The following is a 14,762-nucleotide window of genomic DNA, read 5'->3' as shown; positions in this document are numbered from 1 at the left end:
TCTATAGGTATGGTCTGGGCCAGTGTGTGAGCTGCAGCCCTCAGCAGACTGTGCACTTCTCCTCCTTCTATAGGTATGGTCTGGGCCAGTGTGTGAGATGTAGCCCTCAGCAGACTGTGCACTTCTCCTCATTCTATGGGTAGGGTCTGGGCTAGTGTGTGTGATGTAGCCCTCTCCAGACTGTTCACTTCTCCTCTTTTTATAGGTATGGCCTGGGCCAGTGTGTGAGCTACAGCACTCAGCAGACTGTGCACTTCTACTCTTTCTAAAGGTATGGTCTGGGCCAGTGTGTGATGTAGCCCTCAGCAGACTGTGCACTTCTCCTTATTCTATAGGTATGGTCTGGGCCAGTGTGTGAGCTGCAGCCCTCAGCAGACTGTGCACTTCTCCTCCTTCTATAGGTATGGTCTGGGCCAGTGCGTGAGATGTAGCCCTCAGTAGATTGTGCACTTCTCCTCCTTCTATAGGTATGGTCTGGGCCATTGTGTGTGATATAGCCCTCAGCAGACTGTGCACTTCTCCTCATTCTATGGGTATGGTCTGGGCTAGTGTGTGTGATGAAGCCCTCTCCAGACTGTTCACTTCTCCTCCTTTTATAGGTATGGCCTGGGCCAGTGTGTGAGCTGCAGCACTCAGCAGACTGTGCACTTCTACTCTTTCTATAGGTATGGTCTGGGCCAGTGTGTGATGTAGCCCTCAGCAGACTGTGCACTTCTCCTTCTTCTATAGGTATGGTCTGGTAGAGTGTGTGAGCTGCAGCCCTCAGCAGACTGTGCACTTCTCCCCCTTCTATAAGTATGGTCTGGGCCAGTGTGTGTGATATAGCCCTCAGCAGACTGTGCACTTCTCCCCCCTCTATGGGTATGGTCTGGGCTAGTGTGTGTGATGTAGCCCTCTGCAGACTGTTAACTTCTCCTTTTATAGGTATGGTCTGGGCCAGTGTATGAACTGCAGCACTCAGCAGACTGTGCACTTCTCCTCCTTCTATAGGTATGGTCTGGGCCAGTGTGTGATGTAGCCCTCAGCAGACTGTGCACCTCTCCTCCTTCGATAGGTATGGTCTGGGCCAGTGTGTAAGCTGCAGCCCTCAGCAGATTGTACACTTCTCCTCCTTCTATAGCTTTGGTCTGGGCCAGTGTGTGAGATGTAGCCCCCAGCAGACTGTGCATTTCTCCTCCTTCTATAGGTATGGTCTGGGACAGTGTGTGAGCTGCAGCCCTCAGCAGACTGTGCACTTCTCCTTCTATAGGTATGGTCTGGGCCAGTGTGTGAGCTGCAGCCCTCAGTAGACTGTGCACTTCTCTTTCTATAGGTATGGTCTGGGCCAGTGTGTGAGCTGCAGCCCTCAGCAGACTGTGCACTTCTCCTCCTTCTATAGGTATGGTCTGGGCCAGTGTGTGTGATATAGCCCTCAGCAGACTGTGCACTTCTCCTCATTCTATGGGTAGGGTCTGGGCTAGTGTGTGTGATGTAGCCCTCTCCAGACTGTTCACTTCTCCTCCTTTTATAGGTATGGCCTGGGCCAGTGTGTGAGCTGCAGCACTCAGCAGACTGTGCACTTCTACTCTTTCTATAGGTATGGTCTGGGCCAGTGTGTGATGTAGCCCTCAGTAGACTGTGCACTTCTCCTCCTTCTATAGGTATGGTCTGGGCCAGTGTGTGAGCTGCAGCCCTCAGCAGACTGTGCACTTCTCCTCCTTCTATAGGTATGGTCTGGGCTAGTGTGTGTGATGTAGCCCTCAGCAGACTGTGCACTTCTCTTTCTATAGGTATGGTATGGGCTTGTGTATGTGATGTAGCCCTCAACCGATGATGTGTGCTAAAGACCTCCGCCGGATCTCAGCTCCTTCTTTGAGTTTGCATCTGCCATGGATCATCCAGCTGCCTCCCAATAGCCCCCACACCCTACAATGGTCTATAATCTGTCACAAAGTGCCTTATAGCCTTCATCAGACTCTCAAACCCTCCTTCTACTGCTCTGGTATCTGCCATGGTGTGCAATATAGCCCTCATCAGACTCTCCACTCGTCCTTCTATTGGTCGGTATCTGCCATGGTGTGCAATATATCCCTCATCAGACTCTCAACTCCTTCTATTGGTCTGGTATCTGCCATGGTGTGCCATATAGCCCTCCTCAGACTCTCAACTCCTTCAATTGGTCTGGTATCTTCCATGGTATGCCATATAACCCTCATCAGACTCTCAACTCCTTCTTCTTCTCCTTCTATTGGGCTGGTATCTGCCATGGTGTGCCATATAGCCCTCATCAGACTCTCAACTCCTCCTTTTATTGGTCTGGTATCTGTCATGGTGTGCCATATAGCCCTCATCAGACTTTCAACTCCTTGGTATGGTATCTGCCATGGTGTGCTATATAACCCTCATCAGACTCTCAACTCCCTCTCCTTCTATTGGTATGGTATCTGCCATGGTGTGTCATATAACCCTCATCAGACTCTCAACTCCTTCTCCTTCTATTGGTATGGTATCTGCCATGGTGTGCCATATAGCCCTCATCAGACTCTCAACTCCTCCTTCTATTGGCCTGGTATCTGTCATGGTGTGTCATATAGCCCTCATCAGACTCTCAACTCCTCCTTCTATTGGTCTGGTATATGTCATGGTGTGTCATATAGCCCTCATCAGACTCTCAACTCCTCCTTCTATTGGTCTGGTATCTGTCATGGTGTGCAATACAGCCCTCATCAGACTCTCAACTCCTCCTTCTATTGGTCTGGTATCTGTCATGGTGTGCAATACAGCCCTCATCAGACTCTCAACTCCTCCTTCTATTGGTCTGGTATCTGTCATGGTGTACAATACAGCCCTCATCAAAGTCTCAACTCCTTCTCTTGGTCTGGTAACTGCCATGGTGTGCCATACAACTCACACCAGACTCACAACTCATTTGTTTCACCGTTCAACACCCCCAGGGGGAATAAATCCCTTCCATCTATTTTGGGTGCGGGTCGCAGGCCCATACTTCTATACTTCTTTGATCTCACAGACTTGGTTTACTCTCCCGCCAAGTACTGTCATGAAGAAGATGACTTGAAATGTCCTTCTATTTCAGGTACGGGTCCCAGACCGAAACTCTATGCTTCTTTGATCTTGCAGACTCTGTTACTGCCCTGCCAAGTACTGCTGTGAGGAAGATGACTTGTGTCCTTTTCTTGTTGCGGGGATCTGATATGTGCCCCTATTGAATAACCACTTCTCTTTATGGCTCTCCCCACTTCTCTTTAGCTCCGGGGTTACATCTCATCGCCTGAGTTCTGGATTTGTTCTTCTTGCATGATTATGTGGTAATCAAGACACTCTTGTACCCCCGCCAGCCAGCCCGTTTACTCCCTGTACCTTCTGGGATTTCTCTGGCTTCAAACCCACTGGGGTTGCCGTCTACTTCTTTTCTGCGTCCTTGCCGGCAGCTGCTTGAATTTTGCATGCTGAGCAGGTTCCTGTTCCTCGGTTCCTCCTGGGATGTCTGAGTAACATTGTAAGTCCTTCATTGCTCTTTATGTCACACTGCCATGGATGAGTAGAATGCTCGCCCAAGCTGCATGGATTGTTCTTTATGGCTCTGCACCACCTTCTCGTCCTAGTATTTGTCTGGTACACTCCCTTTGAGTATTCCCAACTCTTATTTGTCTCAGTATTTCTTAAAGACACAGATGTAAAAAGGTACATATGAGTACTGGGCAAAGTGTTAGGGTCTATGGGGTATGGAGGTGTGTAAGGTGTTGGGTGAGGGATGTTCTACTGTGTTCTCCTGAGATGTTCTCCCTTGTTCCCAAAGAAGAGGTCTCTTCCCATGAGATCCTTCCGTATGTAACAACCCCTAGAGGGACTATTGGTTAGTGGCTTCAACACCCTAGACTCATGGGAAAGAGCTCTCCACTGGAGAGAAGTGACGATAGTAGGTGAATTGTCACAAGGGTTACAGCTACTATGTGCATGAGCCAGGGATACAGCTACTATGAGTGCAAGAACCCAGGGATACAGCTACTGTGAGTGCATGAGTTCAGGGATACAGATACTGTGAGTGCATGAGCCCAGGAATACAGCCACTTTGAGTGCAAGAGCCCAGGGATACAGATACTGTGAGTGCAAGATCCCATGGGAAATTACTACTGTGAGTGCAAGAGCCCATGGGAAATGGTTGCTGTGAGTGCATGAGCACAGGGATACAGCCACTGTGAGTGCATGAGCTCAGGGATACAGCCACAATGAGTGCATGAGCTCAGGGATACAGCCACTGTGAGTGCATGAGCCCAGGGATACAGTCACTGTGATTGCATGGGTTCAGGGTTACAACTACCGAGAGTGCATGAGCTCAGGGATACAGCTACTGTGAGTGAATGAGGCCAGGGATATAGCCACTGTGAGTGCGTGAGCCCAGGGATATAGCCACTGTGAGTGCGTGAGCCCAGGGATATAGCCACTGTGAGTGCGTGAGCCCAGGGATACAGCCACTGTGAGTGCGTGAGCCCAGGGATACAGCCACTGTGAGTGCGTGAGCCCAGGGATACAGCCACTGTGAGTGCATGAGCATAGGGGCACATCTACTGTGAGTGCATGAGCCCAGGGATATAGCAACTGTGAATGCATCAGCGCAAAGGATACAGCTACTGTGAGTGCATGAGCCCAGGGATACAGCCAGTGTGAGTGCATGAGCCCAGGGATACAACTACTGTGAGTGCATGAGCCCAGGGATATAGCCACTGTGAGTGCATCAGCCCAGAGGATACAGCTACTGTGAGTGCATGAGCACAGGGATACAGCCACTGTGAGTGCACAAGCCCAGGGATACAGCTAGTGTTAGTGCATGAGCCAAGGGATATAGCCACTGTGAGTGCATGACCCCAGGGTTACAGCCACTGTGAGTGCATGAGCCCAGGGGATATAGCTACTGTGAGTGCAAGAGCCCAGAGATACAGCTACTGTGAGTGCATGAGCCCAGGGATACAGCTACTGTGAGTGCATGACCCCAGGGATACAGCTACTGTGAGTGCATGACCCCAGGGATACAGCCACTGTGAGTGCATGAGCCCAGGGATACAGCTACTGTGAGTGCATGAGCACAGGGATACAGCCACTGTGAGTGCACAAGCCCAGGGATACAGCTAGTGTTAGTGCATGAGCCAAGGGATATAGCCACTGTGAGTGCATGACCCCAGGGTTACAGCCACTGTGAGTGCATGAGCCCAGGGGATATAGCTACTGTGAGTGCAAGAGCCCAGAGATACAGCTACTGTGAGTGCATGAGCCCAGGGATACAGCTACTGTGAGTGCATGACCCCAGGGATACAGCTACTGTGAGTGCATGACCCCAGGGATACAGCCACTGTGAGTGCATGAGCCCAGGGATACAGCTACTGTGAGTGCATGAGCCCAGGGGATATAGCTACTGTGAGTGCAAGAGCTCAGATATACAGCTACTGTGAGTGCAAGAGCCCAGGGATACAGATACTGTGAGTGCAAGAGCCCATGGGAAATTGCTACTGTGAGTGCAAGAGCCCATGGGAAATGGTTGCTGTGAGTGCATGAGCACAGGGATACAGCCACTGGGAGTGCATGAGCCCAGGGATACAGTCACTGTGATTGCATGGGTTCAGGGTTACAACTACCGAGAGTGCATGAGCTCAGGGATACAGCTACTGTGAGTGAATGAGGCCAGGGATATAGCCACTGTGAGTGCGTGAGCCCAGGGATATAGCCACTGTGAGTGCGTGAGCCCATGGATACAGCCACTGTGAGTGCGTGAGCCCATGGATACAGCCACTGTGAGTGCATGAGCCCAGGGATACAGCCACTGTGAGTGCATGAGCCCAGGGATAAAGCCACTGTGAGTGCATCAGCCCAGAGGATACAGCTACTGTGAGTGCATGAGCACAGGGATACAGCCACTGTGAGTGCACAAGCCCAGGGATACAGCTAGTGTTAGTGCATGAGCCAAGGTATATAGCCACTGTGAGTGCATGAACCCAGAGGATACAGCCACTGTGAGTGCATGACCCCAGGGGATATAGCTACTGTGAGTGCATGAGCCCAGGGATACAGCCACTATGAGTGCAAGTGCCCAGGGATACAGCCACTGTGAGTGCATGTGCCAAGGGATACAGCCACTGTGAGTGTATGAGCCCAGGGATACAGCTACTCTGAGTGCATGAGCCCAGGGATACAGCCACTGTGAGTGCATGACCCCAGGGATACAGCCACTGTGAGTGCATGAGCCAAGGGATACAGCCACTGTGAGTGCATGAGCCCAGGGATACAGCCACTGTGAGTGCATAAGCCCAGGGATGCAGCCACTGTGAGTGCAAGAGCCCAGAGGATACAGCTCCTGTGAGTGGAAGAGCCCAGAGGATACAGCTACTGTGAGTGCATGAGCCCAGGGATACAGCCACTGTGAGTACAAGAGCCCAGGGATACAGCCACTGTGAGTGCAAGAGCCCAGGGATACAGCCACTGTGAGTGCAAGAGCCCAGGGATACAGCCACTGTGATTGCATGAGCCCAGGGATACAGCTACTGTTAAAGAGGGAGTCGGAATCCTGCCACTAAAGGTGATAATGGGCGCATCAATACTAGCAGCAAATTCAATGTGTGGGATAAAGATCTGTGTGCCAATGTGCAAAAAAACATTGTAAGAGGTTATCAGGATGCAGGTCTTGATGGATGTAAATATAGGGCGAGCAAAGGATGAGATTGTGGCAGAGAGGAACAAGATCAGGGAGAGAATTGCGCAATGCGAACTGTTCCCACTTGGAGCAATGAAACTGCACAACCCATTCGATGCAAAGCACTATGAAGGAAAGTGGGTATGGTGTAGCCCCGAAGGAGTGTGCTGTTACATGAACTGGTTGTCCGATGATCATAAAAACTACTATGGGCACCTCGGAGCAATAATGAAGATATGGCAGCCAAGAGTGAAAGGACTATCGTATAAGGATGTGGTCGCCAGGTGGACCATGGGGGGGACTGTAGAGGGGGTCTGGATCCTGCTACTACCCACCTCTCGTCAAGTTCATGACAAAACGGAAGGCCAGAAAACACTGTAATCACTCATTCTATTTCGGACGAATCCTAAGTGCACCAATGATTGACAAATACGTTGAGAGGTATCCCCTCAGCCAGCTATACAGACCAGGGGTGGTACAGATCTATCCATGTGTGGATGAAGAGCTACATGCCATGGTCAGAGACACCTATAAGGACAGCCGGGACTAGAGCACCAAGAAGCCATGTTGCTGATGTTGTTAGAGACACCACGACATAGCAGCGTTTGACATGAAGCACACGTGCCATACGCACTTCACGACACAAACACACTCGAATACATGAACAACACAAGCGTACAGTTCTATAGTTAGAGGATAGATACATATGCATACAGTCATTGCTATTATTATATTTGCCATTAGCCAAGTGCAGTAACGCAGAAACCGTAAGGCCAAGATATCTTGAGCACAGCTTGTAGATGCTTAAACACAAATTACTCTATGGGACTGCAGGAGCACATATGGGACCCGACAGAGCCAAGTGTGACTAACCCATGGAAAATGTAGTATACCGTACATGGACAATGTAGAAACCGCATCAACAGGTTTAGGAAAATTACAGCAGGCTCAGACCACTGAGCAAGGGACGAGCTGAGCTGATTCAGCTTGACAGAGAGCAAGACATGTGAGACAGGACCGGCAGCCAAGGTCAAGAGATACAGAAGACATTCCAATCCCCAGATGACAAAGGGACCAGCTGCAGAAAAAGTGAATAAATCCTCAGAATTCAAAGCTGTTAAGCTCAATTTCGTGGTCTCCAAACACGCGATACAGCTGCAGCAGACAATGGACAGTGATCGTTGGTGAGAAAGGAGAGCCGATCTCAGACAGCCAGACATGGACTGCAACAAGTATGCAACAGTGTGCAACAAGTGTTGTGCATGGCCGGAGGATATTCCCATAAAGCAAAGATGGTGCACACAAGTTACAATACAGACACATAATGATTCTCATCACCTTGAAAAGGTACACAGCAAGCAGAGAATCATTTCGGGTCCCAGGCCTGGGGACGTCAGCTCTAGCCAATCACAGTTTAGTACCCTATGGGTGGGTAGCAACGGACAAGAACCAATGGTAAGTCCACAACACTGCAACAATGGTATAGTTAATGAATTAGGGAAGGAACAGGCCAGGCACCTGACACGGAAGAACTAGTAGAATAACATATATATGTACCCATATAGGTTATTATGCTCCTGTTGGGAAATCCCATCCCGCTATAGGTTTTGAAAGAGGCCCAAGTAATGGCAGAGAAGTGACGGTGTTTCTTAGACAAAAGAGTCCTGCACGCATTTTACTGTGTGACATGCTGGAATTTATGGGAGTTCTTGTATCGATCCTTGTTGGTTTGGGCTGTAATAAACTGCAGTTTGAACTTTCCATTGACTGAGTCGTCCATGTATTCTCAGGGAGGGGGTTGGGCCCTCCAAGTCCGTGGACTTCCAGTATGGCTCTGGCATACCTGGGAGTACTCACCAACACTGTGAGGGCATGGCACCAGGGATACAGCTACTGTGAGCGCAAGAGCCCGGGGTTGCAACTACTGTGAGTGCATGAGACCATGCATACAGCTACTGTGAGTGCTAGAGTCCAGGTATACAGCTACTGTGAGGGCATGAGCCCAGGGATACAGCCACTGTGACTGCATGAGTCCAGGGATACAGCTACTGTGAGGACCTGAGCCCAGGGACATAGCAACTGTGAGTGCATTAGCACAGGGATACAGCCATTGTGAGTGCATGAGTCCAGAGGATACAGCTACTGTGAGTGATGGTGAGGCCAGGCATAAACACACTGTGAGTGTGCAAGCCCAGGGATCCAGCTACTGTGAGTGTGTGAGCCCAGGGATACAGCTACTGTGAGTAAATGAGCCCAGAGGATACAGTTACTGTGAGTACATGGGCCCAGAGGATACAGTGCAAGAGCCCAGGGATATTGCAACTGTGAGTGCAAGAGCCCAGAGCATACAGATTCTGTGAGTGCGTGACCGCAGGCATACAGACACTGTGAGTGGGTGAACCCAGAGGATACAGCTACTGTGAGGGCATGAGCCCAGGGATACATCCACTGTGAGTGCATGAGCCCAGGGATACAGCCACTGTGAGTGCATGAGCCTAGGGATACAGCTACTGTGAGGGCATGAGCCCAGGGATACAGCTACTGTGAGGGCATGAGCCCAGGGATACAGCCATTGTGAGTGCATGAGCCCAGAGGATACAGCTACTGTGAGAGCGTGCGAGCCCAGGCATAAACCCACTGAGAGTGTGTGAGCCCAGGGATCCAGCTACTGAGGGTTTGTGAGCCCAGGGATAAAGCTACTGTGAGTACATGAGCCCAGAGGATACAGCTACTGTGAGCACATGAGCCCAGAGGATACAGCTACTGTGAGTACATGAGCCCAGAGGATACAGCTACTGTGAGTACATGAGCCCAGACGATACAGTTACTGTGAGTGCAAGAGCCCAGGGATACAGCTACTGTCAGTGCAAGAGCCCAGAGGATACAGCTACTGTGAGTGCAAGAGCCCAGAGGATACAGCTACTGTGAGTGTGTGAGCCCAGGGATACAGCTACTGTGAGTATGTGAGCCCAGGGAATACAGCTACTCTGAGTGCAAGAGCCCAGAGGATACAGCTACTGTGAGTGCTTGAGCCCAGGCATACAGCCACTGTGAGTGCGTGAGCCTAGGCATACTGCCACTGTGAGTGCATGAGCCAGGAGGATACAGCTACTGTGAGTGCAAGAGCCCAGGGATACAGCTACTGTGAGTGCAAGAGCCCAGAGGATACAGCTACTGTGAGTGCAAGAGCCCAGAGGATACAGCTACTGTGAGTGCGTGAGCCTAGGGATACAGATACTCTGAGTGTGTGAGCCCAGGCATACAGCCACTGTGAGTGCTTGAGCCCAGAAGATACAGCTACTGTGACTGCAAGAGCCCAGGGATACAGCTACTGTGAGTACGTCTGTCTGCCCAGAGGATACCGCAACTGTCATTGCGTGAGCCCAGGGATACAGCCACTGTGAGTGCATGAGCCCAGAGGATATAGCCACTGTGAGTGCGTGAGTCCAGAGGATACAGCTAATGTAAGTGCAAGAGCCCAGAGGATACAGCCACTGTGAGTTTGTGAACCCAGAGGATACAGCTACTGTGAGTGAAAGAGCCCAGGGATACAGCTAATGTGAGTGCAAGAGCCCAGAGGATACAGCTACTGTGAGTGCGTGAGCCCAGGGATACAGCTACTGTGAGGGCATGAGCCCAGGGATACAGCCACTGTGAGTGCATGAGACCAGGGATACACCCACTGTGAGTACATGAGCCCAGAGTATACAGCCACTGTGAATTTGTGAGCCCAGAGGATACAGCCACTGTGATTGTAAAAGCCCAGGGATACAGCTACTGTGAGTGCATCTGTCTGCCCAGAGGATACAGAGACTGCCAGTGCGTGAGCCAGGGATACAGCCACTGTGGGTGCGTGAGCCCAGAGGATACAGCCACTGTGAGTGAAAGAACCAGGGATACAGCTACCGTTAGTGCAAGAGCCCAGAGGATACAGATACTGTGAGTGCATTAACCCAGGGACACAGCCACTGTGAGAACGTGAGCCCAGGGATGCAGCTACTGTAAGTGTGAGAGCCCACGGATACAGCTACTGTGAGTGTGTGAGCAGAGGTATACAGAGTACATGACCACCCAGAATACTGCTACTACGAGTGCATAAGCCCAGAGGATCCAGCTACTGTGAGTGCGTGAGCCCAGAGGATACAGCTACTGTGAGTGCAAGAGCCCAGAAGATCCAGCTACTGTGAGTGCATGAGCCCAGAGGATACAGCTACTGTGAGTACATGAGCCCAGAGGATACAGCTACTGTGAGTACATGAGCCCAGAGGATACAGCTACTGTGAGTGCAAGAGCCCAGGGATGCAGCTACTGTGAGTGTGTGAGCCCAGAGGATAAGGCTAATGTGAGTATGTCAGCCCAGAGGATACAGCTAATGTGAGTACAGGAGCCCAGAGGATACAGCTACTGTGAGTGTGTGAGCCCAGGCATCCAGCTACTGTGAGTGCGTGAGCCCAGGGATGCAGCTACTGTGAGTGTGGGAGTCCAGGGATACAGCTACTGTGAGTACATGACCCCTGAGAAGATTGCTACTGTGAGTGCAAGAGCCCAGGGATACAGCTACTGTGAGTGCATGAGCCCAGATGATACAGCTACTGTGAGTGCACGAGCCCACGCATACAGCCACTGTGAGTGGGTGAGCCCAGAGGATACAGCTACTGTGAGTGCAAGAGCCCAGAAGATACTGCTACTGTGAGTGTGTGAGCCCAGAGGATACAGCTACTGTGAGTACATGAGCCCAGGGGATACAGCTACTATGAGTGCAAGAGCCAGGGAGGCAGCTACTGTTTGTGTGAGAGCCCAGGGATATAGCTACTGTGAGTGTATGAGTACAGATATACAGCTACTGTGAGTACATGACCCCCCAGAACACAGCTACTGTGAGTGCGCGAGCTGCCGGACCCAGCTACTGTGAGTGCGTGAGCCCAGAGGGTACAGCTACTGTGAGTGCAAGAGCACAGAGGATACAGCTACTGTGAGTACATGAGCCCAGAGGATACAGCTAATGTGAGTACATCAGCCCAGAGGATACAGCTACTGTGAGTGCAAGAGCCCAGGGATACAGCTACTGTTAGTGCGTGAGCCCAGGGATACAGCCACTGTGTGCCTGAGCCCAGAGGATACAGCTACTGTTAGTGTGTGAGCCCAGGGATACAGCTACTGTGAGTACATGAACCCACAGCATACAGCTACTGTAGGTGCGAGAGCCCAAGGATACCGCTACTGTGAGTGCATGAACCCAGAGGATACAGCTACTGTGAGTGTTTGAGCCAGGCTTACAGCCACTGTGAGTGCGTGATCCCAGAGGATACAGCTACTGTGAGTGCTCTAAAACCCGATTGATGATCATTTGGAATAGGAACATTTTTTAAGATGGACAGCAATTTGCCCATACACCACCTGTCAAAAGAAAGGGGTGTTTGTGACTGGCCTGAAATAGTTTGGAACATCAGGCGGGAGGCCCGGCTTTTTGAGGATAGGTGCAAACCATGCACTTTTCAAGTCATGGGGAACAGCACCCGCTTCAAAGGACAAATTACCAAACTTGCATATAGCTGCAATCAAAGTAGGTGGGCAAGTTTTTATGATAATAGCCGCGGAGGGGTCATTTTTGCATTTAGTAGCTTTCAGCTGCTAGATAATAGAAGTCAATTCCACTGTTGAGATAGGACTTAAGTTGAATAGCGGAATGGCGGGGTACCTACTAAATGCCCAACCGGGTGTTCCAACTTCTGCTTCTGAGAGTGCAACTTTCTTCTTGGCGATATCAGCCCTAACGTTCTTTAACTTATCCTGCATAGCATTCTGAATACCTTTGCACCAGGCGCTATCCTTTACCACATGATCAGGGGTAGTGTGATTGGTAGATTCTTGCTCTTTAAGAATCTTAAAATGTTCCCTAGTGTCTGATTGAGCATTCTTGATTCTGTTGTAAAAGAAGTTTTTCTTGGCCTCAAATATTGCTATTCTATACGTTTTAGCAGCAGCCTTATAGGATACCAAAGCTGGCTGGGTTTCCAGGTATAAAAAGGTTTGAGAGTTAATGATTTTAGGATCTTCAACTACGGGGAAAACCATACATTGTTTTTATTGCCTTCCTTGAACCTTTTTTTCTTTTGTGGTGCTAACGAATTCGCCACTGTGTCCAAGTCAAGAAGGATAGCCTTTGACAACTCCTCAGGGGAAACATATTCCAACAGGTTAGCCAAGGGAGAGAGAAGGGGTTCTATCTTTTCGGCTGAAATGTTCTTAAAGTTTCTGGATGTCCCACCTAACCTTATTCTGTCTTTCACTTTCCTAGGAAAGTCAGAAAGCACAGTAAACTCAACAAAGAAATGATCAGACCACGGACAGCTTGATACCAGAACAGCCTTTGTCCTTACCATGTGACAGGCCACCCAATCAAGTACATGCCCATGCGATGTGTGGGGGCGTGAATCAGTTGGTCAAATCCCAACTCAGTCGAAGCTGACTTTAATTCTATCGCGGCAGCATTGTCTTTGTGCTCCAGCCATGAATGAATATCACCCATAACAAGAAAGCTAGTATTAGGTTTCACCAGAGGGAGAAGAAAGCTAATGTGGCCAGCTGTAAAGTCCTCAGGCAAGGAGGGAGGCCAAGACATCAATAAGACATTCATTCTAGCTTCAGCGTTAAGGCCAATCTTGACACAAGAAGGATACAATTCCATCCATAATATAGCATTTAGTTTCTCAAACAGAGAGAGTCTAAAAATCAATGCAACCCCACCACCCCTACCCTCTTTCCTATCGTAGCTCATCATCTCATAACCATTGGGAATTGCAAGGTTAAGAGTGGGAGCTGCGGCATTGTGACCCCAGGTCTCTGTGATAGCACAGACATCAATGCCCTTATCTTCAATGTAGGTCGCAACCTATGTGGCATGTTTCACTAATGTTCTAGTGTTCAGCATCATGCAACTAATGTTATTTATAGATAAAATAGATTTTCTACAACTCAGTGGGGTAGGCCCCATTACCATCTGTGGGGCATGGGATGGTAGAACAATTGCTTCTTCATTCAAAAGTAATATCTCAACAGATATCTCAGTAGCAGAGGCTAGAGGAGCATTCCAGATGGCATCAGGGCTACAGTCTTCAGGTAAAAGAACCGCGGCATCAGCAGCGCTCGTCTCCAGAGCGAGTACCGGCAAGTGGGAAGTTACTTCCTCAGCCAGTACCCCCACTTCAATTGTACTAGATAAAATAGAATTATCATTATACTCTATACTTTGAGCGTTACCTGTTATATCGATCCCCCCAGCAGTGTGGTTAGAGGTCGGCAGAATAGCAATATTAAAGATTCGTCTTACTGCCGTGATTGCAGTCAGCACCTCCGCAATGCCCATAGCAAAAGGGACGGGTGCTTTGCCCTTCCGGTCCTGCATGGACCGGCACAGACCAGCTGGGTTCCTTAGCGCCGGCGCGTTTGCGCCTGGGTATGAAGTTAAATGTGCCTCGGAACTACAATTCCTCTGGGAACTGTAGTTCTGTGCACATGCGCCATGCGTGCAGAGTTATAACTCTGATTCAAGTCGCACAATACAAAATCGTGATATTAGAGGTGTACAAGCGACCCAAAGGGGAGCTCAATGCAGCACACAAAACAATATCTAATTTAATGTAATAAAAAAAGCTCAAACTACTTTTTTAGAAAATATAACATAAATGCTGTCCCATTTACTCTAGGGTGCAATGACTGGGGAACTGTGCAGAGTTGATCGGACTGGGGAACAATTTCTATTCCTTTTTTTATAACTGTGTTTGAAGTAATACCTCATGACTTATACAGAACTAGTGTAAAGGCCTGTGTACATCGGCCAAAGTGCAGGTTTTCACTGACACAGTCGGACCACTATATATCCTAAGCTTACAGCTCCCTCTAGAGGTCATAACCTGTGAAGCTCTGCGAATTGGACCACTGTATTTCCTAGGGCAACAGCTCCCTCTAGTGGAGTATTCTGTACCTTTGGGCAACCTCTGCTGCGCATGACGGCATCGGACACACATACATCTGGCCTTTTATATTATCAAGATATCACAAATTAAAATATTGCGGGACAAAC

At 49.6% G+C, this 14,762-nt stretch overlaps 1 protein-coding gene across 1 annotated transcript in view; it reads right to left on the bottom strand.

Annotated features, from left to right (window-relative positions):
* The window catches only part of LOC138503106 (angiopoietin-2-like), a 239,575-nt gene that overhangs the window by 47,572 nt on the left and 177,241 nt on the right, over positions 1–14,762 (bottom strand). The window lies entirely within an intron of this gene.

The sequence above is a fragment of the Ambystoma mexicanum genome, chromosome 11 (assembly GCF_040938575.1).
Source record: "Ambystoma mexicanum isolate Mex_15411 chromosome 11, UKY_AmexF1_1, whole genome shotgun sequence".
NCBI classification, from domain to species: domain Eukaryota; kingdom Metazoa; phylum Chordata; class Amphibia; order Caudata; family Ambystomatidae; genus Ambystoma; species Ambystoma mexicanum.
Note: the sequence above shows the minus strand (reverse complement) of the source record. Positions and strands in the feature narration are given on the sequence as shown.